This window comes from Mya arenaria, chromosome 5, assembly GCF_026914265.1.
Source record: "Mya arenaria isolate MELC-2E11 chromosome 5, ASM2691426v1".
Lineage (NCBI taxonomy): Eukaryota > Metazoa > Mollusca > Bivalvia > Myida > Myidae > Mya > Mya arenaria.
Window position 1 is genome coordinate 65,342,901 of NC_069126.1, and position 16,195 is coordinate 65,359,095.

Consider the following 16,195-nt stretch of genomic DNA (forward strand, 5'->3'; position numbering starts at 1 on the left):
CAACTTTTCACTAAAATGTTACGTCGTTTGATTCAAAATTGTCTTCATATAATTAATTATAATTTTATAATTATCGCAAATCGGAATGTGTCTATTGCTTAAGTTCAAACCGTGATACGATATAACTAGAATTTGATTACGAAACTTAAGATGAGCTTGTTAATGCTAGCTCCGACTAATCACGGAAAAGTTACTTCCCCTTACTATGATATTGCCATTTGTACTATGGTGGAAATCACAGGCATCTGGCTCATTGCGTTCCTAAATACCTCGGCCAGTATTAAACTGGAATTGGCCTCGGAAATAATACGGGTTATTAGAAAATAGTCCATCATGGCCGACCAAGGAGATGTTCAAACAACCAAGCCATATGTTAGACCAAAGACAGGATGAGGGGAGAACTATTAGTATTACCACTTATTTGTGTGTAAGTGTTATTTTTATACTTGATATATTTTATTAAAATTTAAAAATGGCATAAAAAGTGCCCCAATGAGAAACTAAATAGAATTTCTTTTATTTTTAGTGGGTGGGGTTAAGTCTGCTTCCAATTGACGGATGCTGAGATAGTAAATAATAATTTTTGAGCTCCAGTGACCAACTAACTTGGCAAAATTAAGAACACAAATAATTTATTTATAATACAAATAAGTCTGAATCTGACTTTATTTAGATTGATAATAGGTTAGACTTTCTTATAATGCACCAGTCAATTGTAACCACAGCCCCCCAGGTCCGGGGGTATACTGTATTACTGGGGATAGCCGGGTTTTTACCTTTCAGGTGGCCCCGCAGTGCCGGGTGAATGTGGTGGTTTTATCTTAGCTTTAAATATAGAGGGAAATGGACCTTACCGAGGGCCCCTGGGGTGCGGGGTTATTTGGCGGGGATTTGACCATCTGTACGTCCGAGGATTTTAGCCGGGGTTGGCTGGACTGAAAGTCAAAGTCACGATATTTCCCGGACCTAGGGGGGCCGTGGTTACAATTGACTGGTGCATAAACACAGTGTTTTTACAAACTTCATTTTTTATAATTAAAATTTACTTTTCTTTAAGTTTAACCATATACGTGCTAAAACATACCTCCTTTATAAATATAATCTTTGACTGTCAGTGACATAGTTAAATTCATTTATTCATTAAAATTGTAGAGTGTGTAGATAACTGAGAGCTCAATGTTATGGCATAATTTGATGCCTGTTCACTAATATAGCTCTCAAAATAAATTAGATCATCATGCTAGTGGTCAAGCAAAATGGGTTTGAACACAAAAACCAGCACACATTTCTTTCAAGGTTAAATTCTATAATGTCAACGGTTGGTGGTGATGCAAAAACATTGAAAGATGCTGACATTTTTGCTGTGTCAATGAATATTGCAGACATTTAAATTTTAATCTTATTGTTATTTTCAAAGGGCAGTATGGTACCAGTGGTGCGGCCGGCTCAGAATTCCTGGCTTGTTCTGATGAAAAAAGGCAGATGAGGTAATGGTTACAAGTGCTATTTTCAAAATTCGGACAATAATTCAACAATCAAGTACCCTACTGGGCTTAGCCAAAATGTACTTGCATGTTTGTACAATCAATCAACAAAGAATGATGGTAATATTAAAATTGTATTAGAATTTCAACATGATAACAATTTCATTTTTCATCAATTCTTAAATTTGGTCCAAAGCTTAAAGCTGCTCTCTCACAGATTGACAGTTCTTTTTGGTCGTATCTCAAAAGCCTTTCAATTGATATCAAAGTAGTATTTAGGGAGTTGAATATTTAAATTAAATGTACACAAATATATGGCTTAAAGCAATATGGAAAAAATATTTTTTCGGCAGTTTTCCAAACAATTGAAATCTATTCTATTATGCGTGCCCTTATATGACTAAATTGAAGGATTTTTGCCTAATTTATCAAACTTGAATATAAAAGGTTGTGATCTGTTATTGTGTCAGCAGTCTAATATAACTTTCTAGACATTTGCACAATAATTGCCAATTTGCTTGTTAAAAGACAGAAATAAAAAGGTGTCAGAACAGTAAATCTGTGAGGATGCAGCTTTAAATTGGTGTGGCACTTAATATTTTGTGAATAATTTCTATGTTATTGTACAGGCTTTTAAAATAATTAATCTGAAAATCTCATTCCTATTGTTACTGTTGTATTTTATGGGTTTTTTTTTCAGGCACTGGAATGTAATCAAATATGCCATTGTACTGAGGATTGACCTGCAATACACGGAAAACATGTAACACAACTGCAAAGCCAACCTGGAAAGGAAAATAAGTACAAGATGGAAACAAAGTGGAATAACATGTTCAATGGAACAACTTGATATTTGATGACTTACATACTGATGTGAAGTTGCAGATAAAAGTCAACTGTTGGCCCGTGATTAGTAAATACAAAAAGTAACATTAAACCCTCGATGCCTAAAGCAATACAATCTGAAGCTGGACATTTACTTTACAACCTAGATAGAGCCAGACTCGTTAATTATGCTTGGTAGTGCTACTCAGTGGTAACCCTCTTGCAGTCAACTTTCTTAAATATATTTTTCAGACTATTTGAGTGAACTTTACATTTAAACCCGACACATATTTCTTCACTGTGGAACTTTTTTAACAACGGAAAGTGCATATTTATAGATATTTATTCAACTGTGTGGTAAAGGATTTATCTACGCTTAAAACGATTTTCATAAGAAGGAGGGAAGATAACTACAGAAACAGGAACATATGGAATTGGCAGACATTAGTTCATTTTAAAATACTTCAGAAAGCCCTAATAGGGCACATGCCATACTGTAAGAGAGTGATTCTGCTTTCAGCTTGCGTTGGAATCTAGCTGAAATTATTAGGTTTAAAATAAGATACTTGCTGACTTGCAAACAGTTGTTTCCATTTGTGTTGATTTGTTTTTTTAGTCTGTTTGTTAGAAGTGATGAGCACTGCAACTAATATTTATTTTCTTTATTAAGTTGAATTTAACACACTTAATATGACTTGTGATTTTACTGATACATTTTTAGCTGACCAGAGCACATTGTGCTCAGGGTGAGCTATTGTGATCGCTCTTTGTCTGTTGTCCATCCGTCAACAATTGCTTAACAAACATCTGCTCTGAAACTACCACTCCAAATTCAATGAAACTTCACAGGAAGCTTCCTTTGGTGTCCCTCTAAAAAATACAACAGGGGTCACGATTGATTAACAACAACAACAACAACAAAATGGCCTACTTCCTGTTTTGCTTTAAAAAACAGCTCCTCTGAAACTACATGTACCAGTCCAATTCAATGAAACTTTACAGGAAGCTTCATTGGGTGACCTTTTCAAAATACAAAAAGGGGTCATGATTGATCATCAATAACAACAACAACAACAACAGTAACAACAACAAAATGGCTGACTTCCTGTTTTACTTTAAAACATCTTTTCTGAAACTGCCACTCCAAATTCAATGAAACTTTACAGGAAGCTTCCTTGGGTGCCCCTCTACAAAAATACAACAAGGGGTCACGATTGATCACCAACAACAACAACAACAAAATGGCCAACGTCCTGTTTTGCTTAAAAAAACATCTCCTTTAAAACTTCCAGTCCAAATTCAATGAAACTTTACAGGAAGCTTCCTTGAGTAATCTTGTACAAAAATACAACAAGGGGTCACGATTGATCAACAACAACAACAAAAACAATCTGGTGTTAAAATCTTGATAGTTATGTAAAGTTTACTCTTGAAGCAAGGGCAGCAAACCTTGCTCTATGGTCTCCCTTTCTGTTGAACAGTGTATTGTCTATTTTTAGTTTTTCTATTTTTAGTAAGAAGGGGTATATGTTATATTTTTTAATTCTTCAAATTAGTCACTTTTAAGGTAATAATTTTTTTTCATAGGTTAATATTAGGAATAATTATATCTCTTTATATTATCTATAGAAGAATTTCATTTTTACTCAATGATGAATTAAATGATCAGACTTTTCCATTTAACTACATGTAGACCATTGTAATTGTACAATCTTATCTTTTTCGTGGTTAGTTAATACACCTTATATAAACAAGACTGTAACACACACTCATAGATGGGAAGCCATGCTGTGTTGGATTAAAATTGAGACAAAGTAACTGTAGGCTCTTCATAAGTATTTTTTATCAAATCCTCATAATTTAAAGCAGTACAATATTTTATTGGATGGTGCGCTGTCCGTCGTTCCTATGTCTTACACAATTGCGTTAAAATCAAATTATGCCTGTGGGGTCAAAACTCGCTTTGCCATAAGGTTTTCTGTGGACTTATAGAAAATCTTCTTGTCTGACACTGCTAGGCCGAAACCTTTAATAATTTGTTACGAGCATCATATAGTGGTCCTCTACCAAGATTGTGCAAATTAAGCAAATTTGGTTCCACCCTTTTTTACCTAGTCCTACTGTCTTATTTTTGAAACTACAGCAAAGAAATATTCACCATGTTCACAATTCTGTAAACCAATAACAATGGGCGTTTTTGTTGGTAATAAACTGGTTTCGGTTTTATTTTGTTTTCACAAACTATGTATTTATTGTCACAGTTTCAAATAAAACCGAAACCAGTTTTATGGGTTTTTTTAAACATAAACCGAAACCAGTTTTTGAGTCACTATCGAAACCCCTACTGAAGGTGGGTTCATCGATTCATTCCATCCGAAAACTAGTTTTCTTTTAAAACAGCATGGCGGTAATTGATCAACCATGTTTGTTGAAACTCAATGTTTTTTTAAAACAATGCCTTACAATGGGCAAATGAGCTAAATGAAAATGGTACTATTAATAAGTGTGTGTTAATATATCAGTTTGTATGCTCCGCCATATTGTTGGAACTGTTCACAAAAACATGCTTTTGTAACTTCAAGCAAAATTATCAAAACCGGTTTCGAATCTGCTGAAACAATTGAAACCAAACTGAAACTGGTTTGGTATCAACACAATTGCCCTATGTTGTGGTTGGATGACCTTGACTGTGACTGCCTACTTTCTTATTTATGAAGCTATACAGCAATGAAATTTAGATCATGTGTGGAGTTTTGAAAACAAATATCAATATTGTCCTTGGATGACCTTGAAAGTGACTTTTTGACCTACTTCTTTTTTTAAGGTGCAGCAATAACATTTTGACCATGTGTACAGTTTTGAAAACAATTATCAATGCTGTGGATTACCTTTATTGTAACTTTTTTGCAACTTATTTTTGAAGCTAAGTTTTGAAATTTGAATCATATGTACAGCTTTGAGAACAAATATCAAGCTATATTGATTACAAAGGTTAAACTCTTTTACTCAGGTGAGCAATTTAGGGCCATCATGGCCCTCTTGTTATTTCATTGATTGTATGGGTGTATTTTCTAAAATCATTAAACAATGTAATAAAAGTTATTCTGAATTTCCTTGTTCTCGTTTGAAGAAAATGTGTTGAGGTTTTTGCAAAGCATAGTGTCATCATCATTGTTTTGTGCAAATCAAAAACATTCAAACGATGTAATAAAAGACATACGGTCAAGCCAAGTACTCAAGAGGCACAAGGTTATTGCACAAGAGACAGGTAATTTATTTAGACAAATGAAATGCATAGAAAGATCTATAACTCTGACCCATAGTTATGTTTTAGTTCTTTTCTTGTTAGTTTATGGTGAAGACTGGGACATTTTGAGTATTTTTTATAATTAAGATTTAATTTTGTATTGGTAACTTAAAGCAATGAATAAGGGGTAAAAAAAACAGAAAGATTGTGTTAAGTCTCCCAAAATACTCAATGCACTTAAAAGAGCTTTGCACAGAAATAAAATTTAAAAATAAGAGCAGAACCTAAATTATAATCAATATTACATTGGATTGCATACTGATGGCTCCATTATTGCTTGTTTAATATTTGAAATAAAATTAAGGGACATAATTATGCATGTTGATCAAATCTGAAAGTTACTGGAATTATTTTGTTTTTCAATTTTATTTTCTCAAATATACATGTACATCATACATATATTCATAAAGTATACAAATGTCGTGTACCAAATTCAATCATGAACAAAATCAAAAAAAAAATCTGTTTTTTGGATGTTAGTTAAGAAAGTAAGAAATGTTAGATAGAAGAAGGCAAGAAAGCAATGTGGATGAAATTTACATTCTTACATTGGTGTAAACTTGCGGTATTCAAGAGTTAAGCTTGTGAAGTACTAGGATCCATCTACCATGAAACGTATGCAATTTATTTTTGGCCATAGCTATTATCTTTTCTGTTTGCAGTCTCTTTGAAAAGTATGGAACAAAAGCCTCAAAGATAGGCGTACTTCCTTCACACTTTGATTTAAAGATAAAGTATTTTGCAAGAAGTATAACAAAGTTAATTGCATATTCATAATTTCCGTTTAAAGACTTAAAGTTACAAAAAGTGACATCACTGTAATTTATTGTCGAAATATCAACCTCAAATATGCTTGTAAGAAAGCGTGTTATTTTGTTCCAGAATATTTGGGTGGAATGGCATTCCAAAAACATATGTTTGTTCGAATCTATATACATTGAGCAAAAATCACAAAGACTGCAAGAACTAATATTGTATCAATAAAGTTTACAATTATCAGGCAGTATTTTAAGAAGAAATTTGTACTGAAATGCTCTTAATTTGGTATCAATGCAAAGTTTGATTGGGTATAAATATTTTTCCAATTTAGATCATTTACACTTAGTTCTGCCTCCCATATTTCTTCTTTCCATTTTGCACTGGTTTTTGGTTTAAAATGAGTTTCTGGTATACAAGCTTGCATATTTTAGTATTTTCAGTCACCTTATTTAAAAAAAAATGTAGGTATATTGTAGTTCAATATTACGTTGGATTGCATACTGATGGGTCCATTATTGCTTGTCTAATATTTGAAATAAAATTAAGGGACATATGCATGTTGATCAAATCTGAAAGTTACTGGAATTACCATTTTATGAAGCTGGACATTAAAAAGTCATGTTGTGAACAGTGATCTAAAGGCTAATTATTCAAAATAGGTTGTTAATTGTTATTGAAAAAAGGTCTGGTAAACATTGATGAAAAGCTTAGTAATCTGGCTAAATATTTTGTTTTAGGCTTTTATTTACCAAAAATAAATGTTCACATGAGTATCTTATCAGTTACTGTTTTGGTTGTTGTTTTCAAATAAACAAAAGCTGCCACAGAGACTCTTCCGCCGCTTTTCAGTGTAAGGATTGAAAAGTTTTGGCGAAACATGCATGGATCACTGTTAGATTAGATTTCAATGCAATACATGATGTGCAGAGATATTAACATAAATGTGGTTACATGCAACATTTTAACCAGAATTTTTTAAGTGTAATAATAAAGGGCCATTATTTGCAAAACACAGTTATCTAACTTGATTATTCAATTAGGTTGGGTGGTTGAATACCATTGTATAAAGTCTCAATGCAATACATCAAGTAGTTGCTGAGATATTATCCTATGTGTGCTAACATGCAAGACCTTAACCAGAATGTCTAAGTCGCATAATAAAGGGGCAATAATTATATAATATGAAAGATAGAGTTATCTTACTTGATTAAATAAGAAGGTTAAATGGTTGGGAGCCTGTGTGTAAAGTTTCAATGCAATACATGATGTATTTGCTGAAGCATTGACTTAAAAGTGGTTACATGCAAAACCTTAACCAGAATTTCTATGTTGAATAAAAAGGGGCCATTATTTGAATTTAATGCAAACTAGAGTTATCTAACTTGTTAAATTAAGTAGGTTGGATGGTTGAGTACCATTGTATCAAGTCTCAATGCAATACCTCAAGCAGTTGCTGAGATATAAACCTATGTGTGCTTGCACGCAAAATCTTAACCAGAATTCCTAAGTCAAATAATTAAGGCCTATTATTTGCATTAAATGCAAACTAGAGTTATCTAACTTGGTAAATTAAGTAGGTTGGATGGTTGAGTACCATTGTATCAAGTCTCAATGCAATACCTCAAGTAGTTGCTGAGATATTAACCTATGTGTGCTTGCACGCAAAACCTTAACCAGAATTTCTAAGTCAAATAATAAGGCCTATTTTTTGCATTCAATGCAAGCTAGAGTTATCTAACTTGGTTAATTGAGTAGGTTGGATGGTTGAGTACCATTGTATCAAGTCTCAATGCAATACCTCAAGTTGTTGCTGAGATATTAACCTATGTGTGCTTGCATGCAAAACCTTAACCAGAATTTCTATTATAAAGTCAAATAATAAAGGCCTATTATTGGCATTAAATGCAAAGTAGAGTTATCAAACTTGGTTAATTAAGTAGGTTGGATGGTTGAGTACCATTGTATAAAGTCTCAATGCAATACCTCAAGTAGTTGCTGAGATATTAACCTATGTGTGCTTGCACGCAAAACCTTAACCAAGGGGTGACGCCGACGCCGACGCTTGGGTGAGTAGTATAGCTCTCCTTATTCTTCGAATAGTCGAGCTAAAAAGGACAATTGACTCATATATATTAAGACTAATAATTATTGATTAAGACAAATATATTGTGTATGGAAACTTTTATTGAGGGTGTTTATTCAAAGCCTTTGAGAGGAAAAGTGAGCTCTATGCGAAGCATGATCTACCGTGATCAAATACTATTTGAAGACAAATCAAATTCTGCCAACTTAGCCAACACAAAGATTTGGCCGCACTCCCACGCACTTGTATGGTATATTACTCATTGAGCTAACTGAGTGGCTAGTCACCACCCTAATATCCCAACCCAACATAACTTATTACACAAAAATGTTCAGATTGCAATCCAATAATGCTGAATCAAAGGCATGCATGGCTATCAACTGATAAAGCTGACTTGGGGAAAAGCTCACGCCCACTCTACCACAACCCACAGAGTTTTGGACAATGCAATCAATGTATCTTTTTTACAGAATAGTAATTTTTTTTTATTAGCAAGGAAAGCTGAAAAAACACACATGCAATCTATGACTTATACCTTACTTTTCATAGGGAAATCGTACGCTGATTGAGAAAATGCTGACATTTAGTCTATACATGCATTTAATCCGATATATTGGTAAATGCATGCCATGAACTATATGACCAATTTTGATTATTGTCAAGTACATTTTCTGTGTGTTCACCATTTTTCTAGAGGAAAAAGTGTACTTCAGGTATAAAAACATCTAAATATTCAAATGATAACATTCTTTGAGGTTACTATAAATATTTTTTTCTTAAACAAGCACATATAATTTAAAAATATCCATTTCCTTGTTGTTACAATGGGCCTTCTTTACACGGATTGAAAATGGTGTTAATCGCCGGGGGCCACATCACACTTTCTTATATCCCTACTACTATTTACATGGTCTATCTCGAAGTTTGCCGGAGATCATGGCCGAATTGTTACGATTGCTAAAATACATGTAGATTGTTCCTAAAATCGTGCCGTTTGTCATTTTGTGATATTTCGAAATGGAATTGTATTATCCAATTACAGAAGCATAAAATTACATAAATATTTCTGTATTTGTTTTCACAGGGGACACATTGAAAATTGGAATTTGCTACCTATGGTTTCCGACTACAGAATGGGATGATTGATGTGGCTTGTTTGTCTAAAAACAATATAGCTATACCAACATATTGCATACCATTTTAAAGGTTTTGACTCCTTTTTTCATGTCACCTTTTGAAAAATGGATTATTTCTATGCTGATAAAGCAATTTAACAAAAAACCGGACTCTACCATGAAATATGGTAAGTTTGAGTTACATACCTTGTTTCTTTTTTGTATATCAAAGACATTAATTATCTTCAGATGTGTTGTTTATCTCATTATATGTACCCAAAATGATATTAATCAACATTTTAGACACAAACAATGAGCCAGATGCCTTGGGTGGAAATGAGATTTCGACAACAGGTCGATGTAACGATTATCTATTACTGGCCAAATGAACGTATAAGTTCACCTTATTACAAACGTGAGCTATATTTTAAGCACTTAGGTCAAGTATTGTTACTATCTTAATGTTGTCAAACAATATGCACTAAATAATGTTGTCCATTTAAAGGGTCCACATATAAACAGCCACTTCAGTCATTTGACGTTTTTTGAATTCCCTCGAAAATTGACATTTAGACGCATTTAAATTAGAATATGTAAACCAAGAGGAAGAACAACACATGTCCATGAATTTCACAGGACGCACTTGAGGATGAAATTTCATAGCGGTAAAATCAAATATGCAAATATCAGTTATTTTAGTTGGAACGCAAAAAAATTAAGGCTGTCTCAATATTGATGTCAATGGTATATTTAGATGACCCATAGCTTCGAAACTGTTTGAATATTGAAAATGTAACAACAGTCTCTAATTAGACCTATACTGTTTTGATTGTATACCAATTTTAATACATTTACTCGAAAAATTGTTCAGGGTAGCTTTCCACCTAACATAATGCACCAGTCAATTGTAACCACAGCCACCAAGGTCCGGGGTATAGCGGGGACTTTGACTTTCGGTCCAGCCAACACCGGCTAAAATCCCCGCCCTGCAGGAACAAACAGATGGTAAAATCCCCGCCAAATAACCCCGCACCCCAAGGACCCTAGGTAAGGCCCTTTCCCCGCTATATTTAAAGCGAAGACAACACCACAACACTCACCCGGCACTGCGAGGCCACCTGAAAGGTAAAAACACGGCCCATTTCCCCCGGCTATCCCCGGTATACCACCCAGACCTGGAGGGAGGGGGGCCATGGTTACAACTGACTGGTGCATAAGCAATCAAAAAGCAACGTCAAATGACTCTGACGGGGTAGTCATTCTAAAATGCCGTCCAGGCTTTTTTTAATGATGTTTAGCCTGGACATAAACATTATAAAGCATGGACGGCATTTTAGAATGACTAATGACGCGGCCGTTTATATAGGGACCCTTTATATGGACTATATTACTATCGTTTGCCAACATTACTTATAGAAACAATACTTGACCTTGGTACGTAAAATATCACTCACATTTGTAATAATTTGACTTATACGCTCATTTGGACAGTTGTAGATAATCGTTTCATCGGCCCTGTTGTCCCAACTTAGTATAAATGGCAATTTTAAAGTCAGGGGAAGTAACTTTTCCGTGATTAGTTGAAGCTAGCATCTCATCTTCAGTTTCGTATTAATCAAATTCTAGTTTTATCGTAACGCGGTTTGAACTTAAGCAATAGACACATTCCGATCTGCAACATATGAAGACAATTTCGAATCAAACGACGTAACATTTCTGTGATAAGTTGACATTTACATGTTTAGTTTCGTAATCGAAATCGAGTTAAGGTTACACACCACCATTGTCATTTCCTCTATAATTCAATGTGAAATGATTATTTTTAGACAACATTTAAAGGCCTTTCGAGCGAATGCAGACTATGATAAACATATATATTCTTAAAGTACAAGCTTTAAATTACCTTTTAAGCCAATAAAAAAGGGGTTCAAGTTATTCCTTAGAAAAATCTCTCCACTTGAAAAACAAACTCTAAAAATTGCACAGTCCGCCATGACAGTTCTTCCAAAATGACCTTTCAACTATAGGGCAGCAGTTTATGCTTAAATCTCTATTCTAAATGATAAATCAAGCAATAATAGATACTCAAGGTATAAAAGTTTCAGGAATAATGATATTTTTGATTTACAGTGTATTGAGCATGTGAAAACATGTATATCAGTCATAAAAACATTATTTTTTATTGAGAACTTTCCACTAAACGGAAGTACATATGACGCAATGGTGACGTCATACCTTAAGCGTATTGCGGTTTGACGTTTGGCGTTAGACACATAGCGGTTTGGAACATATTGAAATTTGCTGGCCAGATACAGACATTGCCTATTCAAGAAAGATGGGAAACGAAATGTAAATTACGATTCAACACTTTATTACAACGAATTAAACAATACATGAACGGAATGTATTATAAGAGATTATTAATAAAGCATAATTATAAATGTTAACAAATTGCCAATTTCATTTTTGAACCAAATACCGCTCCATAGAATGAGACATTTGTGAAAATCATGTTATAATAAAAACAATTATAATAATAATAATAATAATAATAATAATAATAATAATAATAATAATGCTATACTTATGAATGTTTTAAATAGGATCTGCATGTCATAGTTGTAAGTAAGTTCATAGTAGTTCTAATGTTCCCTGTAATACTGTATTAATTCCTAATTTAATCTCAGTGATTTGATACAGATTCCTATGCATAAATGATTTGTTAATTAGTAGTGCGCGCTGTAATTGGGATAAACATAACTTCCTGGTTGAAATTGCGTTCCTTTTGAGACACTTTAATATTGAGATATACTAATGAATATATCATTGTATACTATGAACTATGTTAAGTTGTACTTCTTTACTTCGCTACATTCCAAATACTATTTATATCTCACATGACAAGTATCAATTTTGAATCGACAGAAACGCTGATGTTGCGACAATTTGATTTCATATGCTATTCCTTACCTTAACCAACCACGTTGTTCATTCAATATACAGGGTTTGAATGGCAGTTATACAGTTAAGCATGTCATTAAAAAATGGAAACGATGATTTTTGCACCATTTTAGAATATAATTTATATATAAAAGGATGCCATAGGTCGATTCTTTAAAGTCGATTTTATAACAGTCATTTAGTTTTTCCCCTAGATATGATTCTTTTTTAAAGTTTCAAACTGAAATAATTATGGTAACTGTGTAGGGGCAGTATATATTGGCCATGTTGGATAACATTCGAGTACATAATATTTATGATGTGAGCGGACAACATGGCTATCCGATTGATTGCGCTGTAACTCAATGAATTTTAAACCGTCCATCATCAATTTGGACAATCTGGGCATCCGAAAAATACCTTGGCCACGTTTAAATTCAAGCAATGTATTACACAAATTGTATTTTTGAAGGCGTTGTTATTCGATGTTTTTGGTAATGCTGTCTGCGATGTAACTCGTTGAGCCATTGACCGATAATCCTCAAACTTGAACAAATATGTATTGGCAGAATATCTTTGCGAAGTATAAACAAAGAATACTAGGTTAGTGCAGTGGATGAAAACAGTTTATCTGGCAAGGCTGAAGAATTTATCGGGTGAGCCGAAGGCGAACAGAGAAATCACTTGTGTGGTAAGCAAGATGTTGTCATTAACGAAAGAAATGGAATTGACGGTCGTTAATGAGGGCGGTTACACATTTTCCAATATTTGCGGGTGGCATGGTTGAGGTAAGTAATGATTTTCTTGACAATTTTCTTTGTCAATGGCATTGTCAAGCTGATTGATTGAATATTTTGGTCGAGTGATTGCGAATGTGTGTTGTTATCGGACTTTTGATAATATTCTCAAAACATTGTTGGTGTATTACCTCAGACATTTCAGAATAGTTTATAACAGATTGAATGTTTTTATGACCACTTATCTGCATTATATCTATTAGGGTAACTACAGAGTCTCTTAGATTTTGCACTAAGTGTTTTCTTGTTGAGTGGTTTGTGATCCTTTTGTTGCTGTCACCATCACTAGCCATTTTTTCAGAAGTCCCCCCTACTACTTTTTTCCTCTTCATGACCCATTTTTCATGGTCATGGCCATGTGATTGGGAGGAGGTTCTCGGTGCTATGTAAAAAGGGTCATCCGACCTGTAAAAATCAATTGGTCGTTGCACTGCATACAGCTTGTAAGCATGAACCGGACAGCGTTCTATGTCTTCTGGCATGGCAAGTATGTGTGGCGTACCATTCTGTACATCTTTAATGTTTGACGCTGCACGTGTTTTTGTCTGGCGCTCATTCAGCGCTAGGCGTTTTTTAAGATTTATATAAATAAAAGCATGCTTAAATGTTCCATATAAACACAACTAAATGTTTATGCAATATTTTAATAGTTTACACGGTATCATAAAACAAATGTAATGAAATATTTGCCACAGATCATTTTTTTTTTTTAAATCACTGCTTAATTGTGTGAAAAATGGCCCTTGTATTTTGATTGCTAATACACCTCATGTTAAATCAGCTCTTCAGGCACTGAGGAGTCCTGAGTTAGACTCTCAGCAAGGGCCTTAGTAACCATACTTTATTTTTATATTTTGTATTTGCCATATTGTGCGATTCACGATTCTTCTTATAACCTGTGTTTTCGAGCAAACAATTCAAGACTTGCTTTATCAAAACTTTCGGTATTACTAGACCTATCATAATTAGTGACTACGAACCTCTCAAGAAAATTTTGAGCTTCTTCGTCAACTGTTGCTGGGTACTGACATGAGTTTAATAAAAACAGTAAACGTCTCAGGGCATACATTCCATGTTTGCCAAGCACCTTTTCCCCCTAAACCACAGAATGCAGAAACGATATCACAGCTAGTAAAAGCGTTGAAAAATAGAAAGTCCTTAGAATCTACTTGACCAGTTGACGTAATTATATTATCTATGGGAATCAACATAAAACGTTTTCCTTGACCTAATGAGACCCACAGCCTTTCTACACCAAGAAGCTGCAGACTTGGCAGAACACTGACCGCAATGACAAAGACATCTGTGCCGCTGGCTTTAATCATAATGATTTTGTTTACCGTCTGCTGCAGAGTGTTTTGCATGCAAGAAGATTTATGTGCCGGCTTTTTCGTGATTGTAGTGTTTGAGTCGTTAAAGATTTGCAGACAACACCCTCATTTTGAGTAACTTGAACTGTATAATCTTGACACAGTTCTATCCGCAAGAAAGTTTAATAACTCAGTCTTGTTGGTGTTATCTCTCAAGAAGATTTCCCGTTGTAAATCCCTCTTCGTCTAGCGCCTATGCATTGCTTTGTTCGCGTCTCAGCTTTTAAACTAGAGGACAAGTATACGTCAAACACAATTTCTATTCTCGTGTAAGTACAACTGTATGTTTTGGAACTACTTCTAGTGCTGCATTTTCTTCAAACGTCTTCGTTATCATTGGAGGCAATGAACTGATTAAAGCCGATTCGTCCACAATGACGCCAGGTTCTTGCTCAGTAACAGGAGGAGTAATGTGAGTCTCATGAATTGTCGCAAGCTGCGATTTCTGACAGATGTGGAGATCACAATTATCACTCTGTGAAGCGGGAAAACACTGATTCTTTTGCTGAAAATAATTAACAGGTCACATTCTCTAGACTGGCAGGATATAAAAAGTGTAAAGAACCGACGATAGTCGTCGTTTAAGATTTTTGCTATTGAATCACCCGTTCTCGGCGTTGGCTTTGGCCGTAAGAAATCGGTCTTGTTTTTCTTGTTTGGCTGATAAACAGAACACTCCTCTGTATTTATCCCTTTTAAGAACTCATTGAAGCAGGTTTCACCATTATCATAATGAGAAGCAACCATTTAAGCAGCACTAGAATGGGCAATATGTTTTGTATCCGGTGTAAAAAAAGATCCCCAGTCTCTTCAGTACATGGATTTCCCATGTCTTTTATTACAGTGTACATCTTTTGTACGTTATCGAAGAAAGCCTTTTGTGTGTGTCCCGTGGTGTCTTGTGTTTTCATTTGCATCCTTGGCTTCAGATGCCGATTCATAATTAGCAACCAAGCGACTGACTTCAGGTCCGGCAATCATTCGCCGTCGTAGTGCAGATGGGTTTTTAGTCACACCAATGGCACCAGCATTACCTTTAATAACAGCATTCGCTTGCTCATGAGCTTGGTTAATAGTCAACGCTCAAAATTCACGTTTAGATTTTTGAACAAAAACCATTTCGTTATGGAATTTTGCTGCTAGTTGAGGATGTGTATGCCAAATGGGGAGCCATCGCGCATAGTTCACTTTTTTGTTTGCAAAAAAGAATGGTATCACCTGGCACAACTATTGACGGTATACAGTAAAGTCTACTTCTCGAAATGATCGGATCAGGGACAAGAATGTTAATTCCATTGTCAACACTAGAGTATTGAAATTGTGGTCCTTCAGATTTGCGTCCTTTACACCAGTCTACGATATTCTTAGCACCTCCTGTATTTGTTCATTGGCCTCTGAGCAGTACAACCTGTAAGCTTCTTTAATAGCTTGTAGAGAGTGCTTTCTGTAACCTGAATTCAGCCTCAATAATGCCTTTTCATCCACTATTTTGAAGGAGAGTTCCAATAGATTTAA

General features: G+C 34.6%; 1 long non-coding RNA gene across 1 annotated transcript; it reads left to right on the forward strand.

Moving 5' to 3' along the window:
• The first annotated feature begins 235 nt into the window (after positions 1 to 235).
• On the forward strand, positions 236 to 5,351 carry LOC128235040 (uncharacterized). Its single transcript, XR_008261106.1, has 3 exons — positions 236 to 427; positions 1,418 to 1,487; positions 2,185 to 5,351. It is a non-coding gene; the product is annotated as an uncharacterized LOC128235040 (long non-coding RNA).
• The last annotated feature ends 10,844 nt before the right edge of the window (positions 5,352 to 16,195 follow it).